At 32.6% G+C, this 22,476-nt stretch overlaps 1 protein-coding gene across 1 annotated transcript in view; it reads left to right on the forward strand.

Annotated features, from left to right (window-relative positions):
- The window catches only part of LOC145040630 (zinc finger BED domain-containing protein RICESLEEPER 2-like), a 54,616-nt gene that overhangs the window by 29,143 nt on the left and 2,997 nt on the right, over positions 1 to 22,476 (forward strand). The window lies entirely within an intron of this gene.

Here is a 22,476-nt window from a genome sequence, read left to right on the forward strand (position 1 = left end):
ACGTTTTGGATCAATTGCATGGCCAGAAAGGCTTCTGTATGGGTTAAGAACAAGTGGTACTCAGCGAGTCACAAGTGTGTACTCGGCGAGTTGCTTGAAGGCGGGTAGGAACTCGACGAGTTTGAAGAACAACTCGGCGAGTTGGTTGAAGATAGCCTTGGACTCGGCGAGTCTGTTCTTTGATTCGGCGAGTCTGTTCTTGAGGTCGCCTTTCCTGGTTAAGCTAAGAATCGGTGAGTCAAGGGATGACTCAGTGAGTTGGAAGGGGGTCCTTTTCAGTGTTGGGGGACTCGGTGAGTCAGCGAGTAGGGTCAGCCAGAAGGTTGACTTTGACCAAGAGTTGACCAGTTGACTTCTAAGGGCATTTTGGTAATTGTTGGCTTTTGTTTTGAGTGTAGTGTTGGTGCTAGCCAGTGATGGAGATCGTGTCACTGGTCGGAGCATCTCTATCTTATCTTTTCAGTCAACAGTTGCGAGGTGAGTTATCCTCACTATATCAACAGGGTCTAAGGCACCAAGGCCAGCCCTTTATCGGATTGTAATCCGGGTATTGTTGTTATGTTGTTGTTTTACTATGTTTGCATCCTAGTAGTTAGGATGGTATTCGTTAGAGACCTGGTTAAGGTCGGTATCCTGGTATGTAGGATGATGCTATGCTAGTGACCGGTTAGGTCGGTATCCTACTTAGAGTATGTTGTGTTACGTGATCTACTAGATCGGTTTGATTGAATATGAATTGTTATATGATTGTATGTTTATGTGCACATGGTTGTTTGACTGGGGTTGGGTTGAGGCGGGACCTGCTTTGTGTTGTACGCCAACATACCCAGGGCGGACCGGTTATTCTGAAGGCCCAGCGAGCGGTCCGGATAAGCTGTAGGCCCCATGAGGGCGGACTAGATGTGCCGAGGCTCGGAGAGTGGACCAGGCCGACTAAAGGCCCGGTGCGGGTGGACCAGTCATACTGTAGACTCAGAGAGTGGACCAAGAGGATTGAAGGCCCGATGTGGGCGGACCAACCACCCTGCAAACTCAATGTATATGGCTAGACGCGGAGGGTGGACCAGGTGGACTGTTGGCCGGTGCGGCAGACCAGTCACACAGTAGACCTGATATGCATGGCTGTTCTGTGATTCGAGATGATATAGTATGTTATGTGTGTGGTATATGTGGTTGGTATTTTGGGGGTATCTCACTAAGCTTTTGGCCTTACAATTGTGGTTTAATGTTTTTCAGGTTCTTCAGGAGACTGTGGCTAGGCAAAGGCGCGATCGTACCGCGCCTCGTGTTTGTGTTTTATGATGTGGATCTGGGAATACTTTGATAACAAATGTATTGAAAACCTTTTTGTAATAACATTCTTAAAATGGGTTGTTTTTGAAAAGTTAAAAATTTGTTGAAATTTTCAGTCGTTACAGAGTCCTTCTTCTATCTTGTGTCTTATGAAGTGATATTTTCTTTCAATGTGTCTAGATCTACCATGATCTCTCGGTTCCTAGGCTAAGGCAACCGCACTATTGTTGTCACAGAAAATCTCCATAGGCTCCTTAATAGCTGGTACAACTCCAAGGTCTCCGATAAAGTTCTTCAGCCATATCACCTTCTTTGCCGCTTCACTTGCTGCTATATACTCTGATTCACAAGTCGAATCAGCTACCATATCCTTCTTGGAACTCTTCCAAGTGATTGCCCCTCCATTTAGGATAAACACAGCCTGACTGAGAGCAGAACTTATCTCTATCAGTGTAGAAACTGGCATCACTATACCTTAGTACTCTCAAGTCATCTCTCCCACAAAGGGTAAGAATCCAATCCTTAGTCCTTCGAAGGTACTTGAGAATATTATTTACCGTAGTCCAATGAGCCTTGCTAGGGTTACCCTGATATCTGTTGACCATGATCAAAGCAAAGGCCGCATCAGGGCGAGTACAAGTCATAGCATACATGATCGATCCAACAGCAGAAGCATATGGCAATCGACTCGTCTCAGCTATCTCATCCTTTGTAATTGGGCTCTGGTCTTGCTCAGCTTGGCATTGCTTTGGATTGGTAATTCTCCTTTCTTGGAATTCTGCATGTTGAACCTTTTTAACACCTTATCCAAGTAGGTACTCTGACTATGTCCAATTAGTATTTTACTCATGTCTCTTAGTATCCTTATCCCTAGGATATAGGCAGCTTCTCCAAGATCCTTCATAGCAAAACACTTCCCAATCCAGGACATCACTTCCTGCAAAGTTGGGATGTTGTTTCCTATGAGCAATATGTCATCCACATACAGCACCAAGAATCTAACTATACTCTCACTAGCTCTAACATAAACACAAGACTCATCTTCGCTTCTTGAAAAACCAAACTCTTTGACTTTCTCATCGAAATAAAGATTCCATCTGCAAGGTGCTTGTTTCAATCCATAGATGGATTTCTCAAGCTTACACATTCTATTCGGGTGCTCTGTACTGACAAAACCCTCTGGATGACTCATGTAAACATCCTCAGCCAACTTCCCATTAAGGAAAGCGGTTTTGACATTCATTTTCCATATTTCATAGTCATGAAAGGCAGCAATGGCTAACATAACCCTAATATATTTAATCTTTGCTACTGGTGAAAAGGTCTCATCATAATCAACTCCCAGAGTTTGAGAAAAACTCTTTGCAACCAGTCGCGCCTTATAAGTGTGTACATTACCATCCATGTCGGTCTTTTTTTTGAAGATCCACTTGCACCCAACTGTCGTACGACCTGGTACACTGTCAACCAAGTTCCAAACTTGATTTTCGTACATGGACTATATCTCGTTGTCCATAACCTCTTTCCATTTAGCAGCCATAGGGCCTCCCATGGCTTCCATGTAGTTGTTAGGCTCATCCAGATTTACTAGTGTACTATCACTGATAAGTGTGTCACCTTCCGCAGTAATATGGAAACCATAGTAATGCTCAGGTGCATTCCTAACTCTTGTGGAATGCCTCAGAGGTACAGACTCGTCATTCGGGTCAACAGGAATTTCCTCCTCAGGTTGATTGCTAGGATTTGAGGTTCTTTCACCACTTAACTCTTGACGTTCTTCAAGGTCAATTTTCCTCCCACTGTTTCCTTGGCTCATGAACTCTCGTTCACGAAAGACTCCTTTCCTTTCCATAACGACCACATTCTCGTTGAGTCTGTAGAAGAGGTAACCAAAGGATTTTTGTGGGTAGCCGATGAAAATACACCTCTCACTTCGAGGTTTTAGAGATTATTGTGAGTCTCGGGTCTCACAAAAGCCTCGCAACCCCAAATCTTGATGTGGTCCAAGTTGGTAACTTCTGCAATCCACATCTCATGAGGTGTTTTGGCAACCTTCTTTGTAGGGACCAGATTCAGGATATAGGTGGCAGTCTCTAATGCATACCCCCAAAAAGAGATTGGTAGCGAATTTCGACTAATCATAGAGTGAACCATGTCCAACAAGGTCTGATTACGCCTCTCAGCCACACCATTCAGCTGTGGTGTCCTGGACGGTGTCAATTGTGAGACAATCCCCATCCTTTTGGAGTTGGCCTATGCGTTTCTTGTTTACAAGTCCAAGACGACAATGCCACAATGATGCTTTATCCAAGCTAGTAGAAGAATCAATACACAACACATTATTTCCTAGGTTACCTACAACTAACACAGTTTCATACACACCATCACAAGGTAAGGCTTTAAAATAAAGAACATTATTAAAGAAAGCATTAATACTACCAATTTCATTATCAAAAGAAAAGGTAAACCCTTGTTTGTACAAACTATGAAAGGAAATAATATTTCTCTCCATTTCATACAAGTAGACACATTTACTCAAATCTAACTTTAACCCACTACTAAGCACCAAACTATAAACTCCAATCTTGGTAACAAGTGTAACCTTCTTGTTCCCCATGATTAAGTTTATATTTCCATGCTACACATCCTCGCTTCTTCTTAGGCCCTGCAAATCAGAACATATGTGAATACCACAACCTGTATCAAGAACCCAAGAATTAGAATATTGTGAGTTATTAGACAATATAGTGTATATACCTGCATGTGATGGTTTCACTTTCCCATCTTTGACATCCTGTAAGTATTTTGGGCAATTTCGCTTCCAGTGCCCCTTATTCTGACAATAGAAGCATTCAGCATCATTATGGATGGTAGAAGGAGTAGTAGAACCACCTTTGGTTCCACTCGATGAGGAGCCATCAAGATAATTTCCCTTGGTACCCTTCGAACGGGTTTTCATCTTCTTCCCTTTGCCTTGCCCGATAGCCAAAACAGGGGTAACTGTAGGAGTAGAAGTATAAACAACCGACTTACCTTTCAGACCACCTTCGGCGGTCTTCAGAAGTCCTTGAAGCTTGATGAGTGTGACTTCCTCCTTGTTCATGTGGTATGTCATGTGGAATTGATCATAACACGAAGGTAAGGAGTGCAAAATGATGTCAATTTCCAACTCCTCGGGGAAGTTCACATTGAATTTCTGCAAATGGTCCACATACCTTTTCATTTTTTGCATGTGGCCCGTGATGGGTTCACCATCCTTCATTTGGGTTGTTATCATGGAGGAGATAATTTCATATTGCTCTTGACGAGCACTCTGATGGTAGCGGTCCATCAAATCCTAGTGCATCTCAAAAGGATAGTAGTCCTCGTAGGAATTTTGGAGCTCAGCTGTCATAGTGGCCATCATGATGCATGCCACTTTCGTAGCATCTTTTTCATGTCCCTCATATGCAGCAACCTCCTCAGGAGTTGTAGTAGGCTCAAGATTCTTAATCTCCTTGTCGAGGATATATTCCTTTTCCTCGTAACGAGTAACCATCCTAATGTTCTGGATCCAATCCATAAATTTAGAACCATCGAAGATGACTGTCCCACAAAGGTTCATGAGAGAGAAGGAGCCAGTAGGGTTAGAACCCAAAGCATTGTTGGAAGACATCTGAAAAGAAGAAATACAAGCTTAGATTATATATATATATATATATATATATATATATATATATATATATATATATATATATAGTCCTTAATAAGACACCCAAATGTAATATTAATGCTAGGACCCAACACAATATATTATAACTTAGAAGAGGGATGCTGTAATCTAAGCTATAACATATTTGAAGGTATGTGAATGACGATTCACCAATTTCCACCATGAAAATGAAATTAATTATTAGGTTTAACTGGTTTGAAATTCCTAGATTCTTTTGAGATTCATTGAAATTTTCATTGGCATGTTTCAATCTCGAGTGTGCCCTTCAAATTTTTTGACTGGGATGTCGAGGATCACAAAACAAGGTGTAAATAACCATCCAAATTCACTTGGTACCCTTAATATTATCACCTAATCAATGTTTCGGCTAACCACGCACGCTCCACAGATCTATGATAAAGATTAAGTTACCCTTTTTTATCCTTACTAGTCCAAGTTAGTGTGTCGGTTAACCACACACACTCCACCAATGACTTGGTAAGGTACAAAGTGTGAATTTCATGGGTTAGCACCATTTTCACATTTGCCTAAAGTATCTAAGATTGGGAATTACTAAAACATTTAGTTACTTTATAATAATCATTATACTTTTAATGAGAATTAAAGTCATTGTCCTACCCGTTCGGCTAACGACCCTTCACCGATCAAGGAAGCGATAGGTGAGAGTGGACACCCATTAAGCTGCCATTTTATAGCCAACAACCTTATACCTGTTGGATTAGTGTCTAAGTCCATAACTATTTTGGTATGTACTTGACCCGATGATGCATGGTCCTTTTGGGTTGCATTCACCAAAGCAACTTGATAGGATGAATTATGGAGAGTAAGGATTAAATATGATTTATTAATATATTATGGGAATAATATATTAAAGGAGAAATCATATTGTTAAATTAATATTAGTCAATAATTAATTGGTAATTAGTTTTGTGACTAAAAGAGATTAATTAAACTTAAGGGACTGGAATTGTAATTATAAGATAATTGCAATTTGGGCCATGGATTGCCTTGTATTAAGGGATGGACGAATTCTAATGGGAAACCCATAAGGAAGTCGTCCATGGGCTTAATTAAAGGAGTCTATGGGTTGCTTAGGGCTTAAGCATCCAAATTAGGGTTTCCTTGTTAGATAACCCTAATAGCCCAACTATATAAAGACCCCTTAAGGCTCAAAAACACGGCTAATGTTCTTGTAAGGGTTTACACACGTTTTTGGCAGCCTCCAACCTCTCTCCTCTTCATCCTCTTGCTTATGGTGTTTGTGAACCATTAGAGGAGTGACACTTGTGACTCTAAGCCTTCCAAAGTCAATACAAGGAGATTTGGGATTGTTATTGCTACATAACAATCAAGGTAACACTATAAACTTATTATCATATTAATATGATTATATGTATGCTAGAATTAGGGTTTATAGTCTTGGATTCAAAGCATGTACAATAGAGAAACCTAGATCCAAGCATTAAGGTTTGTATGAGCACATAGGATGTCTTATGACCTAAAACCCATCAGTGGTATCAGAGCCTTGATTGGTTTCTATTGTATTGATGCATATTTGATCGTAATAAGCACTGAAAATCGATTTTTTTGAGTTTTGAAGGTTTGACTCGCCGAGTCACTTGGTGAACTCGCTGAGTCAGCTGATCTCGACGAGTCCAAGCCCGACTCGACGAGTCAAAGTATCTGACAGCTCGTTTTCGCGATTTTCTTCCTGTTTTGGTTTTGGATAATTACCATAAACTCGTTTTTGTGATAAAATCCGAATTTTTTCATTATTATGTGATTATCCTTACCTAAATAGAAGATAATTGTCAAAATTTATATAATCACTTGTTTTATTAGATAAAGTTTGATTATTTGTAATTTAGATTTGAATTATCTTGTGAAATAGTTTCAATTTATCCCTTTAGGTTTTATAGTTTAAATTTGAACCCCAAAAGTTTTGTTGTTTTGAAATTTAAATAGTTAAAACCCTAATGTTTTGAAAAAAGTTTCAAAACTTGCCCTCAAGTTTTGGAATTTAAAGGTGGATTAAAAGGTTAATTAGAAATGTTAAATTCTAAAACCCTAGTAATGTTTTGAAATGTTCAAATCACTCCCTTATGGTTTTATTAATTAATTAAGGAGTATAATTAAAAGAGGTTTAATAAATCCATAAAAGTTTAGGTTAACCTTTTAATTGAATTAAAAGTGTAATTGTTAGAGTTAACCATATAGTATTTTAAAAGTATAAAATACACTCTATACTATATATAACATTAAAAGTCTAACATTATATATATGTATGAGTAAAAGTCAGTCTTACCGTTAGTAGGCCTCATTCACGAAGCTGGTCTATAAGGGGTGTTTAAGGAAATTGCCTATAAAATGGCGATTGAATGGGTATCCACTCTTACCCACCGCACTCTTGACTAGTGGAGGGTTGTTAGCCGAACGGGTAAGATAGGATGAAACCTTCCATTATAAGTATAATGAAATACAAAGTAACTAAATGTTTTTCAAATTCCCAATCTTAGTTACTTAGGCAAAAGTGAATTGATGCAATTCCATGAAATTACACTTTGTGCCCTTGCGAAGACATTAGTGGAGCGTGTGTGGTTTACCGGCACACTAAATGGTTCTAAGCAAAGGTAGCAAAGGGTGACTCAATGTTTGTCATAGTTCGGTGGAGCGTGTGTAGTTTACCGGCACATCGAATAGGTGACTGTAACATGTGAGGGCACCATGTAGTTTGCATGGTTATTCACACCCGCTTTGTGATCCTCGGCATCCCAGTCACAAACAAGAGGGGCATATCGAGATTTAAACATGCCATTGAAATGTTCAATGAATCTCAAAGGATCTAGGAGTTTTCATAGATTTAAAACTTAAATTTCTTTTTCGTTTTTCATGGTGGAAATTAGTGAATCGTCATTCACTTACCTTCAAATGTTCTGCAATTTGGGTTACGGCATCCCTCTCCTGAGTTGTAGGATATTGTGTTGGGTCCTAGCCTTGGAATTTCATTTGGGTGATTTACCAAGGACTCAATCAATCAACTAACTTGAATTCGGTTTCTCCCGATGTCAAAGTTCGACAACTATGGTCTTCTCAAATCCCGTGGAACAAGCATTCCACATGAAGATGATATTCCACGATTCGATCGACGAACAAAAAATCATGCTTCACTTCCTCCTCCTCCTCCAATTATTCTCCCTAACCCACAAGATTGTAAAATTGAAAGGTTCAATATCACTCAAGCCCTTTTGGCAAGTAAACATAAAGAGGGCAAGTCGGTGTGTGCACACGTCTTAGGGATGAAGTCACACATTGATAGATTAAGAATGATGGGATCCGTTGTCGGTGAAGCGATGGCTGTTGATTGGATTCTTCAGTCACTTCCTAACTCGTATAGTGAGTTCGTAAGAGAGTACTATATGATGAGCTACGACGTGACCCTTATAGATCTCACCTATATGCTTATTGCTGCTAAATCAGCAATGGTTTAGCGCAATAGAAAAGTAAAGTTAATGGCAATGAAAGACATGCAATGATCGAAAAGTTTGATCATAAGAAAAAGGCGATGTCTGAAGTAGTTCCATGTGTTGTTCCAAAAGAGTCAATTTGCTTTTATTGCCAAGAGAAGGGGCATTGGAGACGAAATTGCCCTATTTACCTAAGAGATCTAAGAGATGGGAGAGTCAAAAGTATGACTACGCTTTAGGTAAGAATCCACTATCTAACTCCATTAAGTTCCTATTCATTGATTCTTAATACATGATGTGATAAGATTGCATTTGAATGTTTTGAAGGATCGGTAAAAAGAAAGGAAGCTTGATAAGAGAGCAAGATGAATCTAATCACAAGAGATGGATCTTGATTGCATGGACATGAAGATTGGATTTTGAGCTTAGATAGTTATGATAGAGTTGTTAGAAATTTTTTTTTTACATAGTTTTCAATAGATTTTGCATTGTAAGGACAAATGTTTTTCCGCTGCTTTTATAAATAAAATAAATTTTGTATGACTCACTTATTTAATTGTTTATTTCCTTGCAATGAAATCGTTATGAAAAAATGATGTTTGAATATTTCTACAACGAATGGATGTGATTCTTAGTTATATTATTTATGGAAATGTCAAGAACTTACCAAATATGGAGAGTTTCTCATCGCCCAAGTTTCAATTGGACAGAAACTTGGAATCATGCAACTTGGTTGCATGATGAATGAAAAATTTCGTATTTGGAAATTGGACTAATTCATTGACAAAGTGTCAAGTGAAGGACTAGGAGATCGAGTACACAAAGTTGTGTGTTGATCAAGTTCACCATAAGAGTAACAAAGATATTCGTCATGATTTACTAAAGGCTTAGTAAATATGATTACACTTACAAGATTAAGTGTAATTTTGAATTGATTAAAGGGTTTAGATCAATAGCAAAACGAATAAGAAGAATCAAGTAGGCAGAAAGATAAGAGTTTCTCCATTCTAAGAAGAAGGGAGAGTAGCTTTTATGCTTTATGATAGGTCTTAATGATTAAGAACCATATCTCAATTGATCCTCTAAGTGAGTCTTGGTACAATTGTATGTCCAAGAAGAGGAATCAAAGATTGAAGAAATGGTCAAATCAAGAAGTCAATCATACTTCGTTCCAAAACAAGTCTTAAAGTCAAGATTGTGACATTAAGTGAATAGTATTAAGAAGGTTTATAACATTCATCAATTGTGGAAAGTTGTGATGTCGTGGATAAGACAGAGACCAACTAAGACCAATTTATGAAGTGTTTTGATAAAAGCTACACTAACTCTTGAATATTTGGTTGTCAACAAATGTTTATTGACAAGAGAATCTTATATGTCAAGGAGTCAGTGGGAGTCTTAATGGTCTTGAAAGGTTTCAAGAACAAATCAAATAAACCTTATTGATCATCACTAGCACACGAGTTGAGGTTTACAACCTATCGTGAAGATATTATTTTGTTTCTGTGCCAATCCAATCGAGTTAATTATGCATGTGAGTCCTATGAGTTCTCATTTGAATGCATAAAAGGCAAGGACCTTGATCAATGGAAAGTACATTGATAGGAAAAGGTGAGCTGCTTAACTACTTGGAAGACGTGGTGGGCAGCTGTGCTACCATAAGGCAAGAAATCAAGATTAAGGAAGTTCGATCCATATGAGTTTGAATTTGTCATAAACTTTAGTTTTAACAAATTCACATGGATAGGAACACATACACCGTTTAAATCTAAGTGTCATAAGATTTCCTCCTTCATGAAAATGATTGTGAGGAAATGCTTTCACTAAGAAAGATTTTAAAAGATAGTGATTGTAAAATTGCATTCTCGAATTCAATCATGGTTACGGTATCCCTTTCCATAATTTGAATTATGAAGTTTGGCAATTAATCTTAATTGTTTAGACACACATATCAACTATCAAAGGAAAAGGTGTACAAGTTCAAGAAGCCTTGATAAAAGATTATCAAAGCACTAAGTATTAGAAACATGAACTTAAGAAATTCAATAAGTATTGTTTTTCTGAAAGTTAAGATGTTTATGAATACATGTCGAAGCTAGTGGGAGCATAAGTGTTATGTTTTATAATAATCATCATGATAGTGGGAGCATAAATGTTATGATTGTATGATTATTAAGGCACGTATTGCATAGTTGGCAATATTAATTATAGAAAACAAGAGTCATACTTTGCAAAGTTATAAGAGTTGAAAAGTTGTTTTGCTATAATTAAGGGAGAGAATATTATGCTTCATTTCAAATCTAAAGGATTAGGTTGTGGAATGTTAATAAATTTAGTCAAGGGTACATAGTGTTTTCTTAAAATTTCGATTATGATTACGGCATTCCTCTTCACAATTCGAATTTTGAGAACATAGCAAATAAAACATTATGCATCATGTCCCATACGCTTCGAGTATAGGATCGATTGCAAATGATTTAATGTTTTACCATTCTAAAATTTTCCAAATGTCTAGCGCATTTAGAGGGAAAAGGGACTAGAATCGGGTTTGACTAAAATAATTAAACAACTATCAAAGGACAATCCAAAGTTCGACGAGGATTGGTCGCTTGTGAGTAGTTGGAAGTATAGTATTGGAAATTATGGAAATGTTTCCATATTGGATGGACAATATCGACATCATTACGAATAGATAAGATTCTATTAAGAAATTAGTTGTCATATGGAAAATATGGAAGCGTGTCCATATTGGGAAGTAAATATTGAAAATCTATGTCTAGATTAGAAACCTTTATGCAAAAGGATGTTCAAAGGAATGTACCTTGAGTGAGAGACATCGTATCTAAGGAATTGTCTTGTAACAATCTCCGATAGAGGACTTTGTAATATCATTGGCAATAATCTTTGTGACCTTGGTGCAGTGACATTACGAAAGGATCATTGCATAAAGTGTTAGAATCTAGCATATTCTATAAGTAGCGAGAATTTGATATTCTTACACTTAAGAAAATGGATTTGGAGTTGTAAAATGAGAATGATTGGAAATGTGTTCAATTTGTCTATTTCACAAAAGTAAGAACCATAGGTAAACATTGTGTGCATGCTAGGAGCATGGGACAAGTGTAATAATTCAAGTAAGAAGTTGATTACCCGAAACGACAAATAATGAGTAATCGATATGGTGATAAATAAAATGTGTTTTGTTTATACTCAAAGGTTTGAGGCCATATGGGATTAGTATTATTCTTGTGTTTCACCTTGCATGTTTTGACTTCCAGAATAATTGAGTTTATTAAGAATAATCGAATTATTCAAACGGGCCACAGTCGTTCATATGTTGGAAGTAGGTATGAATGAAGATTGTCGTGAATTGGTGTGTTTGTCTAAAAGAGTATTAGACATAAGCAAATGTTTGCTGCAACGTTCATGAGTGCTTATGAATATGATTTGAGCATTGGATTAAACCCACGCTCACTTGGATCACTATCTCGAGTGATTAGTGAGACGATAACATCTTATATTCTTGAAACCGAGATGTGTGAGTTGTATCTTGCTAATCGGTTGTACATTGATAATATGTAAACGCACTAGTAACTTGGTGTTATAAAACATATTGTTGTGTGTGATTTGGTTAGTGAGTGCAAGCGAGCATTGTATCAAAGTTTATCCGTTCCTTTTATCCAAGGTAGGATAAAAGCGATATCTTTGGGCCCCTCGATGGTTTAGTGATGACATACGTAAATGCTCGGCCGGGATAGGGCTAATTTGATTTGTTCAGTTAGTCTATCGTCATAAATCGGAAATCGAGAAGTAGTACAAAGAGAATGATTTGAAATCATATCTCATACGATATCTAGAATGGAGGAATATATGATCCCTTATCTAAGGACACGCGTATCTGATATGATCAGAGTTGACAGCGGCTTTGGACAGTTACGATTGCAGATCAGGATCTGAAGTCATACGCATAATAGTTGTTAGACTTATCCAAGTGGAAGACTGTTGGATTAGTGTCTAAGTCCATAACTATTTTGGTATGTACTTGACCCGATGGTGCATGGTCCTTTTGGGTTGCCTTCACCAAAGCAACTTGATAGGATGAATTATGGAGAGTAAGGATTAAATATGATTTATTAATATATTATGGGAATAATATATTAAAGGAGAAATCATATTGTTTAATTAATATTAGTCAATAATTAATTGGTAATTAGTTTTGTGACTAAAAGAGATTAATTAAACTTAAGGGACTGGAATTGTAATTATAAGATAATTGCAATTTGGGCCATGGATTGCCTTGTATTAAGGGATGGACGAATTCTAATGGGAAACCCATAAGGAATTCGTCCATGGGCTTAATTAAAGGAGTCTATGGGTTGCTTAGGGCTTAAGCATCCAAATTAGGGTTTCCTTGTTAGATAACCCTAATAGCCCAACTATATAAAGACCCCTTAAGGCTCAAAAACACGGCTAATGTTCTTGTAAGGGTTTACACACGTTTTTGGCAGCCTCCAACCTCTCTCCTCTTCATCCTCTCGCTTATGGTGTTTGTGAACCATTAGAGGAGTGACACTTGTGACTCTAAGCCTTCCAAAGTCAATACAAGGAGATTTGGGATTGTTATTGCTACATAACAATCAAGGTAACACTATAAACTTATTATCATATTAATATGATTATATGTATGCTAGAATTAGGGTTTATAGTCTTGGATTCAAAGCATGTACAATAGAGAAACCTAGATCCAAGAATTAGGGTTTGTATGAGCACATAGGATGTCTTATGACCTAAAACCCATCAATACCCCCTTATAGACCGGCTTCGTGAATGAGGCCTACTAATGGTAAAAACGACTTGATCTTATACATACATACGTACATATATATATATATATATATATATATATATATATATATATATATATATATATATATATATATATATATATTAACCATTAATCTTATAATAGTATAAGGGTTGAATTTTAACTTTTAAAATCCTAAGGGTTGGAATTTAAAGTTTGTGTGTCTTTACAAATTCCAAAACTTGAGGGCAAGCTTTGAAACTCTTCAAAACTTTTCATTTCATAACTTATGAGTTAAGGGTTCATAAAAGTGAAGACTCTTCATTTTTATGTAACTTATGTGTTTAAATGTTCATTAAAAGAGGTGACCTTTGGAAATCCATAACTTGAGGACAAATTATGTATTCCATTAAAACACATAATTGATCAAGAATTAATCATTAAACAGTTTAGCAAGTAATTCCTATGATCTAAGAATAACTCATAAGAACATGAATCTTTATATCAAAATTTCAAGAACATATGAACACATATAAACATGGAATTTTGATATTAGCCATTGTAAATGGATTAGAACAACCATTACACCATCTAAAACATGTTTTAAAACATCAAAACATTTAAGGGTAATGTTTCTAGTCCATTTCCAGCAGCAAAATTAGAAAAATTGCATTCTGTGTCTCCTACTCACTGAATGCACGAACCTACTCGACGATTAGGATGAATTTGTGATTGGACTCGTCAAGTCCCCCCATGGACTCGGCAAGTCCACTGCCCAGACAGCTCAATTTTGCGACTTTTCAACAGTTTGCATCAAATATTCAAGAAAACAATCTGAGGATCTGATACCACTGTTGGGATTTTGAGCAATTTAACACTCCTAAGGTGTTCATGCAACCCTAAAACCTTGGATCTATGTTTTACTATGAATACATGCAACTTTGATTTTTCCAAGGTTCATAACCTATCTAGCATGGCATAGGGAACATTAAACATAATGGCTAGAAGAATTACTTACCTTTTGTTGTGAGTTGATTCCTTGGAGTTTGAGAGCCTAGCACCAATAATATAGATGCCTCAAATGGAAATCACAAATCACCACAAACATGGAAAAAACCTTATGAGAGTGTATGTAGCGTATAGAAATCGGCCACCACCTTTTACAAACACAACTAGTGTCATTTCAAGCATCACAAGCTCATTTATATAGCATGGAGGATCAGGGCTACATCCATATAAAACCTAATACCCATGAATCTTCCTTTACAAGGATCCATGGGTTAAAAGCTCCATAAACTATCCATGGACTCCCATGCATGCCAAGCCCATTCTATATGAGTATTAGCCCACACTTATATAAATACAAGTGCCTATATTTAATTAGTGCCTTTTTTGATCAACAAATTAATTTATGATCAAGACTAATTAAATAATATGATTTCATATTAATATATTATAACTTATAATATATTATCAAATATCAAATCATAAACATACAATTCTCACAGGTTTAACCATAAATAGTTCGGGTGAAGTGCAACCCAAATGGACCATGCCGGGTCGGGTCAAGTATATACTAAATAAATTTATGGACTTAGACACCTTATCCAACAACTTTGACATATGTTTTTGACGAATGTTTTGATAACTATGGTTTTATTTAATAATTAAAAACAAAATTTTCGAGACAATATTTTATGTATGTTACAATTTATCACTTTTAACTATTAATAAAATATTCTTTGGCTTTTTTAAGTGGAACTGAAATTTATATTTAAGTTGACCGTGTAATGTTATATTTAAATTAACAATTTATCTATTTTTTTCCAAATTGTTCAAAATATGTAGCTTTAAACTGACAATGGTTTACATACAACAACATATTAAATCTAATAAATAAGTATAATATGTTAAAAGTTAAAGACATAACTTTAAAAGTAAAAGTAAATATATTATTTTAATGTTGAAATTTAGTTTGTTTATGATTACACTTTAGGTTTGATATTTATTTAACCTTATTAACTAACTTATAATCATTATTAGAAACACAATCCAATTTATCACTTTTAACTATTTACAAAATATTCTTTGGGTTGTTTAAGTTGAACTAAAATTTATATTTAAGTTGATCATGTAATGTTATTTTTAAATTAATAATTTATGTATTTTATACAAATTGTTCAAAAGTTGTAGATTTAAAATGATAATGGTTTGCATACAACAACATATTAAAACTAATAAATCAAGTATAATATGTTAAGATTTAAAAACATAACTTTATAAGTAGAGGTAAATATATTCTTTTATTTTGAAGTTTAGTTTATATATGATTACTCTTTAGGTTTGATATTTATTTAACATTATTAACCAATTTATAATCATTATTAGAAAGAAATTGAAAAGTCATGGGAGTTTCAAATGAATGTAGTGAAAGAAAAAATATTTCTTTCGTAAATATACTAGATGAATCATCGTGCGTTGTACACGAATATAATTATTTATTTAAAATAATAAAATTTTACAAATTATGATTTAGTATTTATACATGCAAAAACCAATGTTAGTAGCAAAATAAAATATATAATTAACCTATTAGTTTTATTAACTGTAATAGGTTTATATCATTGGTTATTTTTACTATTAATTGATGATTTTATACACCGTTTTATGTTATGTAAATTGTATATCAAACGTATATTAATTTCTACATATATCAAATAACATAGTAGTATGAGAAAATAAATACTATAACTTCTGATAATTTAATAGACTATTTTAAGCTGTGCAATTATATATAAAACATATGTTGGCTTGTATATAAAACAAATAAGGAATAATATGGAAAAATACTACAACTTTGAACAACATAAAAACATTACAACATTTAGTATAACATTTACATCATACAAAACCTATTAAACACTTATAAATCGTTTAAAATGAATATTTAGAAATCAAAATAAATTTGATATATAGAAACATTGTTATAAAAAATCACGTTGAAATAACCATTGATGCAACAAAACTCATTTTTCAACTCTTTTCATATTTGAATCACAAATATTTTCAAACAAAATTGATTAAAATTTATTTATATAGTAGAAAAATAACTATGGTGTGTATAAATATGTGGAAAATAAACATTGAACATTAATAATCATAACTTTAAAAAATCTTCAATGTAGTGGAAAATAAAAAAACATGACTAATTATATTAAATTTTGAATCAAAACTACATTTAAAATAGAAAAGTCTTGAATTGTAATAGAAGTTTCAAACACTTGAGTTATATGGAATAACTTAATATAAATATTGAAAATTATATGTTATAATAACAATATTATTGGAATTTATCACTAAAATAATGATTTTTACAGTAAGTTGTAACCACTTTTATAATTATTTTTTGTATACTATAAGATAGATATAATAAGTTGTTTTTGAATTGAACTAAATAATGTTTTTAATTTAATAATAACTATAGGTAATTTTAAATGATTTCGAAATAAATTATTTAAGTATTATTATTAATATTATTATTATTATTATTATTATTATTATTATTATTATTTCAAATAACAATCATCTTTTAATATAATATAATGTATTTTGTAGTTTTAGTTTATTTTAAACTGTTATTATTTTTATTTAATTAAAAACTACTTGTTTGAAAAAAAAAATTCGTTTTTATAAAATAAAAAAGTTATCGTACTTCAACATTGTACTTTTATTTTTGTTGTTAAAGCTATAAAATATTAGAACAGAATGAAATATTCCAGTAAAATAGTTATTTAAAATTCAAATTTATAGTAATTATTAAGTACTAATACCAATCATATAAATAACATGTTAAGAGTGTGTTAGTGAGTGGGGATTGTTACTCATGAAGTATATTTTTATCACTTATATTTTCTTATAAAAATATTAATGTTTTCTTTACATTTAGTTTAACTTTATGGTGAAGAATGAATAGGAAAAAGGAAATTGACTAATCTAATAAGATATAAAAAGGTATTTATTTTTATTACAATAAAAACATTTAAAAAAAATAGATACATGCATATAAATTTTGTGAGAACATAATAAATGTATTTTTATAACAAATAAATAATCCTAGATTTTCAACAATAAATCCATATCATATTGAAAATTATATTTTTTTTTTTTTAAAATTCTTCATTATCAACAACAATTTGGAATAATAACTGTAACTATTTTTATCAAAATCAATTATCAAAAGTTCCATTGATGTTATTTACAACAAAATAAATGATAGAAACTAGCATAGTATATAACTAATAGCATAAAATACATATGGACTAATGTTCTCTTAGACAGAAAAATAGATTGTCTTAACATAAAAGAGAAAGACAACATAAAGATACATACGTGTTAACAAAGTTAATTGTTGTAACTGATAAATAGCTTAAATGTTGATTTACTAAAAGCTCATGAGAAGTAATTATCAGTCTCACTTTATCATCTTATGATTATAAAATGATCCATAACACATAAAATAAAAAATTTATCTCAATATACATTTATACACATACCCAAATTTGAAGCTTGGTTAATATATAAAACTTACATGCACCAAATTTGCATTTACTTTACATTTGGAAAAGTTGCACTTGCTCTCGTACATCCATGGAACCACTCGCGTAACTCTTCAAACTCTACCAATATAATCTATCATTTTGTGTTGACATGCATGCAAAATGCAAGCTACAATGCTCTTATATAGGATAAATATTTCATTTAACCCATCAATTAAATAACATGATTTGAAGACTTTTGGAAGTTACAAATCACAACATTTCAATTAAACATAAATTAAATAATATATGTTGAATAGTTTTGGGAGTTTCAAATGATGAAGTTCAAAGAAAAATGCAAGATTTCAAACATATATAGATATAGATATATATTTTCTTATAAAATTATTAATATTTTCTTTATTTTTACTTTAACTTTACGGTGAAAAACGAATAGAAAAAAAGAAATTGACTAATGTAATAAGATATAATAGAGTACTTATTTGTATTAATATAAAAACATTTAAAAAAATAGATAAATACATATAAATTTTGCGAGAACATAATCAATGTACTTTTATAACACAAATAATTCTTAGTTTTCAATAATAAAGTAATATCATATTTAAAATCATTCATTCTAATTCGTTATTAGCATCAACAATTTGGAATAATAATTGTAAACTCTTTTTATCAAAATCAACAATCAAAATTTATATCGATGTTATTTACAACAAAATAAACGATAAAACTAACATATTATCTAACTAATAGCATAAAATATGTACATGTTGAATAATGTTCTTTTGGACAAAAAAATAGATTGTCTTAACATAAAAGAGAAAGACTACATAAAGATACATATATGTTAACAAAGTTAATTGTTCTAACTGATAAATAGTTTAAACGTTGATTTACCAAAAGCTCGTGAGAAGTAATTATCAGTCTCACTTTATTATCCTGTGATTATAAAAAGACACATAAAATATAAAATTCAAAAAATTGTCTCAAGTATACGTATATACACATACCCAAATTTGATTCTTGGTTAATATATAAAACCTTACATGCACAAAATTTGTATTTATTTCCATTTACATTTGGAAAAGTTGCAATTGCTTTCTTACATCTATGGAAACATTCGTATAACTTTTCAAACTCTACCAATATAATATGTTATTTTGTGTTGACATACATATGATATGCATGCCAAAATGTTCTATATACATGCCAAAATGTTCTTATATAGTCTAAACATTTCATTTAACCCATCAATTAAATAATATGATTCGAAGAATTTTGAAAGTTACAAATCACAATATTTCAGTTAACCATAAATTAAATTATTTAAGATGAATAGTCTAGAGAGATTTAAATACATGAAGATCATATATATATATATATATATATATATATATATATATATATATATATATATATATATATATATATATATTTGCTTTATAAGATATATAGAGAGATAGAAAAATAAATAAATATAAATATACATACACATATACATATAGATAAATTGTATAGTTCGAATATTCAAAATTTCATGGAGAATTGGTTGAAAAGATTTTGATATGGCTTTTTAGTTTTGGTATTTCATTATAAATATTAAATAATAACAATTGTTTTATCATACAAATACTTAATGGCATAGTATGTTTTCTGCTTGCAATCTCATTTATTGTACGATGTTAACTGAGTTATATAATCAAAGTAAAAGAAAAGTTTGTTAATTATTTATGCTAAAAGTACCTTTAATTCTATATTAGATGATTAAAAAAAAATCAACATGAATAAAAGGATATTTACTCTACTGTGTAAATGTTCTACAAAGTGTAAATATAAAATTTTCTTTTATAATTCTGAGAAAAAATTTATTTTATAATTGTAAGAATAATAACCTAAATCTAAAAAAAATGGTTGTGATGATATGAAATGCCTCGTTAGTTTTATTTAACGATATCAAATGCCTCGTTAGTTTTTTTTATTAATATTTATTATGCAGTTAAACCACGAGATTAGAACTAATTTCTTTTACACATTTAACTAAGACGGAAAAATTCTTTTTATAAAAGATTCAGACGACCAATATAGATTGATGATACAGGTAATTTGTGAGACGGATGGACGATTTGTAAACGAATAGAAGGAGTGGAACTGTATGTAACAAGAAAAGGAAGCACAGTACCAGGTAATGAAAGGGAATACATTGCCCATAAGGGGACACTTATGTCTTTTCCTTCTACGTACTGTCACTTTTATACCCACCCGTTTCCCTTTGCAGTATCATCCATCTCTTTACCACATCCCAAATACCATACATAAACTCCACAAGCGGACACCATTTCAATATATATATATATATATATATATATATATATATATATATATATATATATATATATATATATATATATATATATATATATATATATATACACACACACAGAGAGAGAGAGACAGAGAGAGACAGAGAGGGAGAGAGACTAGGTGTATACCCATGCAAAATGGCGGTGACAATTATGATGTTTCGATTAACGGTTTTTTTATTCAGAAAATGTTAGTTGATTGTTTTAATGGTAATAAATTTTTGGCAGATATTTTAGAAAAATTTCATGTCCAACCTTCAGACAAACATCATGCACACGTTAAAAAAGAAAAAATGAGTCACTAGCATTTATCTTATACATATATAATAATTATTCTTATAATATTATAATAGTATATGGTTGAATTTTAAACTTGTAAAATTCTAGTATTTGGAATTTAATTATTTCAAAACTAAATATTTAATCAAAAAATAAATTCCAAAACCTGAAGGTGAGTTTTGAAACATTTCCAAACTATCTAGATTAAAATTCAAATAAATCAATTAAGCAATTAATAGGTGGTTATCTAATTTTGACATAATTCATTTACTTGCAAGATAATTGATCAAATAATTCAAATAATTAAGATTTATCATATGCAATAATTATCTAATTAAATGAAAAATATCTTTTATTTTGACTAAGATAATCACATAAAATTAATAAAATTCGGATTTTATTAATAAAAAACATTTTTGGTAATTATCCTACGTCAAAATAAGTGACTACCATTTATCTTATACATATATAATAATTATTCTTATAATATTATAATAGTATAGGTTTGAATTTTAAACTTGTAAAATTCTAGTGTTTGGAATTTAAGTATTTCAAAACTAAATTTTTAATTAAAAAAATAAATTTCAAAACCTGAGGGTAAGTTTTGAAACATTTCAAAACTATCTAGATCAAAATTCAAATAAATCAATTAAACAATTAATAGGTGGTTATCTAATTTTGATATAATCCATTTACATGCAAGATAATTGATCAAATAATTCAAATAATTAAGATTTATCATATAAGACAATAATTATCTAATTAAATGAAAAATATCTTTTATTTTGACTAAGATAATCACATAGAATTAATAAAATTCGGATTTTATTAATGAAAAACATTTTTGGTAATTATCCTAAGTCAAAATAAGCCAAAATGCAGAAAATATGTCTGTCTGACAGCCTGACTCGCCAAGTTCATTCTACTCGTCGAGTCCCTCATAGGGCTCGACAAGTTTGTCAAGCAGATAGCATAAAATTTGATTTTAAGCAATGAATAAATACACAATGCATCAAATATAATAGAAACCAAGAAATGCTCTGATACCACTGATGGGTTTTGAGCAAAAAAAAAATCATATGTGCACATGTAAAACCCTAAAGCTTTGGATCTAGGTTTGTCTATTGTACATGCAAATTTATCCAAAGCTTGCAAACCCTAATCTAGCACACTATTAAAACGAGATCAATAATAAAACAAGTTTAGATGATACCTTTCAATAGTTGCAAGAATCTTCTATCTCCAAGAGTTTAGTATCACACGTGTAATACATCTAATGGCTTACAAACACCAAGGCAAGAAGATGATTTAGAAGAGAGAAGGAGAGAGGCACAATTTTGGCTCTTAGGAACTCTAGGGTTTCTTGGGGTAGACGAAATTCGTAGCCCTGGGGTCCCTTAAATTGCTGAGTTATTAGGGTTTCACTCAAAACCATAATTGGATTAGGGATGGCTAAAAAACCCGAACCCGACGGGAAATCCCGATCCCCGAAGATTTCGGAGCGGGTTGGGTCACGCTTATCGGGAAACGGGTCGGGTATCGGGTCACTATCGAGTATTTATTTCGGGTTCGGGGCAGGGAGTGGGGTATGCGTGCCCCGACCCGACCCGAATATATATATATATATATATATATATATATATATATATATATATATATATATATATATATATATATATATATATATATATATATATATATACATTTAAGCCCCTTAGAACCCTAAAATCACGTTATCAACGACTCGCTTCTATTCGCTTCCAGTTCCAGCCGACAAGTCCAAAGAAAGTCGATCGCACATTCGCACTTCGTAGACTCGAATCTTGCCTCGCCTCCACAGAAAGTCGATCGCAGTCTCGGATCATTGCCTCGCCGGTCATCGGTTTCACTCGCATCCTCTAATCGTTGCGTCGTTTGGAGATACGGAATAAGGAAATCGCATAATCGAAGTTGAAGGCTCGAAGCACATCTGTTCAACACAATCTAAATCCAGGTAAGAATAATGCTT

The sequence above is a fragment of the Lactuca saligna genome, chromosome 4 (genome assembly GCF_052625555.1).
Source record: "Lactuca saligna cultivar CGN05327 chromosome 4, ASM5262555v1, whole genome shotgun sequence".
Classification (NCBI taxonomy): Eukaryota; Viridiplantae; Streptophyta; class Magnoliopsida; order Asterales; family Asteraceae; genus Lactuca; species Lactuca saligna.